We start from the raw sequence: 6,000 nt of genomic DNA, 5'->3' as shown, positions 1-6,000 counted from the left end.
CAGGGATGCAGAACCTTTGGCCCTCCAGCTGTTGCAAAACTACAATTCCCAGCATGCCTGGATAGTCCAAGATAAGGCTTCAGCTGTCCAGGCATGATGGGAATTGTAGTTTTACAACAGCTAAAGGTTCCCTACCCCTGTCCAACAGAGAGCAGTTCAATTTCTGTATGATATACGGGATAGAGGTGGATGGGGCCAATACTGTCCCTTATTAGGTGGCACTCTTTAAACCTCACAAGGGTTCACAGCTGACTATGAAGGGGGTTGATTATTATAAGAAAAAGGGTATGTATTTTTTCCTCAGAAAGAGTGTCCCTTTGTCAGTTGCAGTACCACACATAATCCATTGACAAGAGTGGCACTGTTTGTTAAAAAAGGAAATTATCCCAATTTCAAATCTCACATGCACCAAATATCAATGGGGATGGGGATAGGCAGCTGGGCTGCATGACAGATCTGTATCTGTCAGGCACCACAGGATCTGTGCCTAAGGCGGCATTGTTGAGAGAGGCGGCACTTTAGAGAGTAAAAGAATGATAAATACTTACACGGTCTGTTTAGGGAAAACTTAACCTGTGCCTACAGCCATCCCCTGGCATAACACAATAAACCGGCTCTTATTTATACAATTGCGGCCGTCATTATAAAATAATGGCCAGTATTTGGACTTAAAGAGGTATTCCGCTAAAAAATAACTTTTGAAATGTTGCTGCTAGAGATGAGCGAACAGGGTTCAGGTTCGAGTCGATCCGAACCTGAATGTTCGGTATTTGATTAGCTGGGACTGCAGAACTTGGATAAAGCTCTAAGGTTGTCTGTAATACATGGATACAGCCAATGACTATATCCATGATTTCCACATAGCCTTAGGGCTATATCCAACTTCAGCAGCCCCCGCTAATCAAATGCCGAAAGTTCAGGTTCGGATCGACTCGAGCATGCTCCAGGTTCGCTCATCTCTAGTTGCTGCCCATAGTGAGACTAACAATTCATTCCATAGTTCTGAGCTGTTACTTTCTGCCGAAGACACAAAAAATAGTGTGTGAGCCTTTCTCTCCCTCTTCCCCCTCGCTTCTGAGATGGCTGATGTAAACAAGTCCCTGGCAGGCTGTATTTGCAACTTTGTAATGCTATACAGTGAGTTCATCAGCAACTTTACCTCAGATTAACCCTCCGAGCATGATAAAGAAGCTACAAAGCTGCAGATAAAGCCAGTCAGGGACTTATTTACATCAGCTGTCTCGAAAAGGAGGAGGGGGCGAGAAAGGCTCACCCAGTTTTTTGTGTTTTCAGCAGAAAGCAACAGCTCAGAACTGGGGGATGGAGACTAAATAGATAATAACAAGTATTGAACAAATTGTAAGTCCCACCATAGGGAGTAAAATTATTTTAAGCAGAATACCCCTTTAAAATTACAGCCAAAAAAGTGTGTGAACATAGCCTCAATGTGACGGTTGGGTCAATGGTGGAAAAGTGGCACACATTTTTTTTTTTTTTGTGCAAAGGTTGTGTTGTAAGTTGCAGTGCGACCACATTGACAACAATTAGATGCAATGTCACAATGCAACAATGCATTCTTCATATTGCAACCAAAGTCGCCATGTAGCCCTTGGCTTAGTTGCAGAGAATTTTTTTTACCAAAGTCTTTGGACACCTGCCAAGGTACAGAATCTGCAGTCTGAACACATTACATTATATCACAAAGAACTTTCTAGAGGCCTTGCATTCACTAGTAGGAGACATTTGTTGCTTTACGCCAGCCATCATCTCGAGGAGGACACGGTGTAAGGAAGCAGCTGGAGCAGGTTGAGGCCTGCAGCGCCCGATGTGCTCTTACAACACAACATGTTTACCTGGAGTTTGAACCTCTCCTTGTGCGGGCGTTGGCCTATGTGTGAATAGTTATTATAGTGGCGGGAAAAAGAGGGAGTGGTAAGCATGGTTTGTGTATGGAGAGGATCTGGGTGCGTAGGTGCAGGCTGAGTTAACCCGAAATTCACTGAGCCATTGTGTGTCGCCAGACTACACGTCTTCCCCTCCCCTGGGTACAGAAGGGTTAATCGACCTATGCTCCCTCCCAGCTGAAGAATCGGAGTGCTTGTTTCAGCATGTACGGTGTCTATACCAAAAGAATAGAGAATTTATTTGAACACAATGCACGCCCCGCGCTCTGCAGACCTGAACCCTTACCGACTATAGCAAACATCCGGAGAGCGTGCAACGCCATAAGATTTATATAACTTCAATAACTTCTTACAGTCTTACTAAAGCCTCAGGTGCTATCCCATTCACAATCAGTAAGACGTACAATAAATCTGCACAAGGTATATGTCTTGGGTTGTAGAATACATTTCTTTGTTAAAAATCAAATCTGTCGTGTAGCAGATGGCAGACTCTCTGTTGATATACATTCAAGGAAGGTGAGGAAGAAGAGGAGGAGGTCTCATTGGCTTTGATAGACCTCTAGGACAGGGGTAGAGAACCTTGGCTCTCCTGCTATTGCAAAACTACAACTCCCATCATGCCTGGACAGCCAAAACTTTAGTTTTGCAGCAGCTGGAGAGTGAAGGTTCCCTACCCCTGTCTGAGGAGATCAGAGACAATGGGATTGGAATCAAAACATGAGGGAAAATATGGCTAGTATAAAGCAGAACTGTATATTTGACCTGGGACCAGACTGGTGTGTAGGGGACACTTGTTTCACCAGGAATGTGTTGTGGCCCAGAAACCATGTTCCACCGATGGGTTCCGTTCCTAGTCGGCCCCTGAAAGGTATTTTTGTATAGGTTGCCTATATCTTTCTGTAGTCTATTTCCAGAGGTGTGTTACTGCTGTTTGGCCACAAGATGCCGCCAGTGAGTATTATCCTTTCTCTAGTACATTGAAAGCTATGGGGGTTATTGCATTTTCTTGTTTTGTGTTACTTTATAAGTGTAGGAGTGTGATTGCCTGATAGGTCCCACTTCCCTAGCCTTGTTCTAGAAAGTTCCCACCAATGGGATGTCAAGTCACCTTACAGTTCCTGCACCAATGTGAGATTGGTGCCGGTCTCCCTCCCTGTTAGTTCCTTTGGGGGAGGATTAGATTAGTAGTGGAGGAGTCGGGACAACTACCACCCAAGGGACCTAACCTGTCTACGTCTGGGGTGACCATGTTCTACAAAGTTGTCGTCAGGAAGTCCTTCAGCTGTCCCTAGTGGTGGCAAAGAGCAGTTGAAGGAGAAGTCCGGTAAGATTTAAAGCAGGCAGGCAGGGGGGTGGGAGAACCTATCAAAGAAAGGGGGCTTACCAGTCCTTGTGCCTTCATTGCACCGCTCCCAGGTCCCGTTATCTTTTCAGTCTCCTTCCCCCAGTTCTGACCTGCTGCTCCTTACCACTTGCTGCGGCTTACCCCACCCTATAGACAACTCAGGAGCACTCGGCCGTGCTGAACACTCCTGTCTATAAGGAGGATGGGCGGCTGATTGATCCATATTGAAAGCGTATGGACAACTTTGTTTACAGTCTTTCTAAATTGTATACACAGACTGGGACCAACAATGATAGGCTTCCCATGAGGCAGCACCTTGCACTGTAATGATGAGGGGAAATAACCTTGAAACTGTTGTCTGCAAATGGGTATTCATGGATAGATCTCTGACTTGGCATACATTCCCAGAAAAATGGCTACTCCACAAAAAAATGTTTTTAAATCAACCGGTGTCTGAAAGTTATACAGATTTGTAAAGTACTTCTATTTAAAAATCTCCGGCCTTCCAGTACCTTTCAGCTGTTTTATGTCCTGCAGGAAGTGGTATATTCTTTCCAGTCTGACACAGTACTCTCTGCTGCCACCTCTGTCCATGTCAAGAAATGTCCAGAGCAGTAGCAAATCCCCACAGAAACCCTTTCCTGCTCTGCACAGTTCCTATCATATACAAAGATGGCAGCAGGGAGAACTGTGTCAGAGTGGAAGGAATACACCACCTGCTGCAGGACATACAGCAGCTTATAAGTACTGGAAGACTTGAGATTTTTAAATAGAAGTAATTTCGTATGACAATGTGTTAAGATGCCGTTGGCAAAATGTCAGAAATGGCTATATCCATGTTTTCCAGGCAGCCTTAAGACTGCATTCAACTTCTTTAGCCACTGGTAACCGAATGCAGAGAGTGCCAGAACATGTCTAATAATGGCTGTCTAGGTAATTAAAAAAATATAATCAATTGGTACATGGTGTCCTCCTATTACTTTATATAACCAACCTCCCTATATCTCCTCCTATTACTCCATATACCCTCCCTATATCTCCTCCTATTACTCCATATAACCTCCCTATATCTCCTCCTATTACTCCATATACCCTCCCCTATATCTCCTCCTATTACTCCATATACCCTCCCCTATATCTCCTCCTATTACTCCATATATCCTCCCATATATCTCCCCCTATTACTTCATATAACCCCCCTATATCTCCTCCTATTACTCCATATACCCTCCCTATATCTCCTCCTATTACTCCATATACCCTCCCCTATATCTCCTCCTATTACTCCATATATCCTCCCATATATCTCCCCCTATTACTCCATATAACCTCCCTATATCTCCTCCTATTACTCCATATAACCCTCCTATATCTCCTCCTATTACTCCATATAACCTCCCCTATATCTCCTATTACTCCATATAACCCCCCTATATCTCCTCCTATTACTCCATATAACCTCCCTATATCTCCTCCTATTACTCCATATACCCTCCCCTATATCTCCTCCTATTACTCCATATAACCTCCCTATATCTCCTACTATTACTCCATATAACCTCCCCTATATCTCCTCCTATTACTCCATATAACCTCCCTATATCTCCTCCTATTAATCCATATAACCTCTCCTATATCTCCTCCTATTACTCCATATACCCTCCCCTATATCCTCCTATTACTCCATATAACCTCCCTATATCTCCTCCTATTACTCCATATAACCTCCCTATATCTCCTACTATAACTCCATATAACCTCCCTATATCTCCTATTACTCCATATAACCTCCCTATATCTCCTACTATTACTCCATATATCCTCCCCCTATATCTCCCCCTATTACTCCATATAACCTCCCTATATCTCCTCCTATTACTCCATATAACCTCCCTATATCTCCTCCTATTACTCCATATACCCCCCCATATCTCCTATTACTTCATACAACCGCCCTATATCTCCTCCTATTACTCCATATACCCTCCCCTATATCTCCTCCTATTACTCCATATACCCTCCCCTATATCTCCCCTATTACTCCATATACCCTCCCCTATATCTCCTCCTATTACTCCATATAACCTCCCTATATCTCCTACTATTACTCCATATAACCTCCCCTATATCTCCTCCTATTACTCCATATAACCTCCCTATATCTCCTCCTATTAATCCATATAACCTCCCTATATCTCCTCCTATTACTCCATATACCCCCCCATATCTCCCATTACTTCATACAACCGCCCTATATCTCCTCCTATTACTCCATATACCCTCCCCTATATCTCCTCCTATTACTCCATATAACCCCCTATATCTCCTCCTATTACTCCATATATCCTCCCCTATATCTCCTCCTATTACTCCATATACCCTCCCCTATATCTCCTCCTATTACTCCATATACCCTCCCCTATATCTCCTCCTATTACTCCATATACCCTCCCCTATATCTCCCCTATTACTCCATATAACCTCCCCTATATCTCCCCCTATTACTCCATATACCCTCCCCTATATCTCCCCTATTACTCCATATAACCTCCCCTATATCTCCTCATATTACTCCATATATCCTCCCCTATATCTCCTATTACTCCATATATCCTCCCCTATATCTCCTCCTATTACTCCATATAACCTTCCCTATATCTCCTCCAATTACACCATATAATCCCCCCTATATCTCCTCCTATTACTCCATATATCCCCCCCTATATCTCCTCATATTACTCCATATAACCT

The sequence above is a fragment of the Dendropsophus ebraccatus genome, chromosome 14 (genome assembly GCF_027789765.1).
Source record: "Dendropsophus ebraccatus isolate aDenEbr1 chromosome 14, aDenEbr1.pat, whole genome shotgun sequence".
NCBI classification, from domain to species: domain Eukaryota; kingdom Metazoa; phylum Chordata; class Amphibia; order Anura; family Hylidae; genus Dendropsophus; species Dendropsophus ebraccatus.
This window is presented reverse-complemented; position numbering follows the sequence as displayed.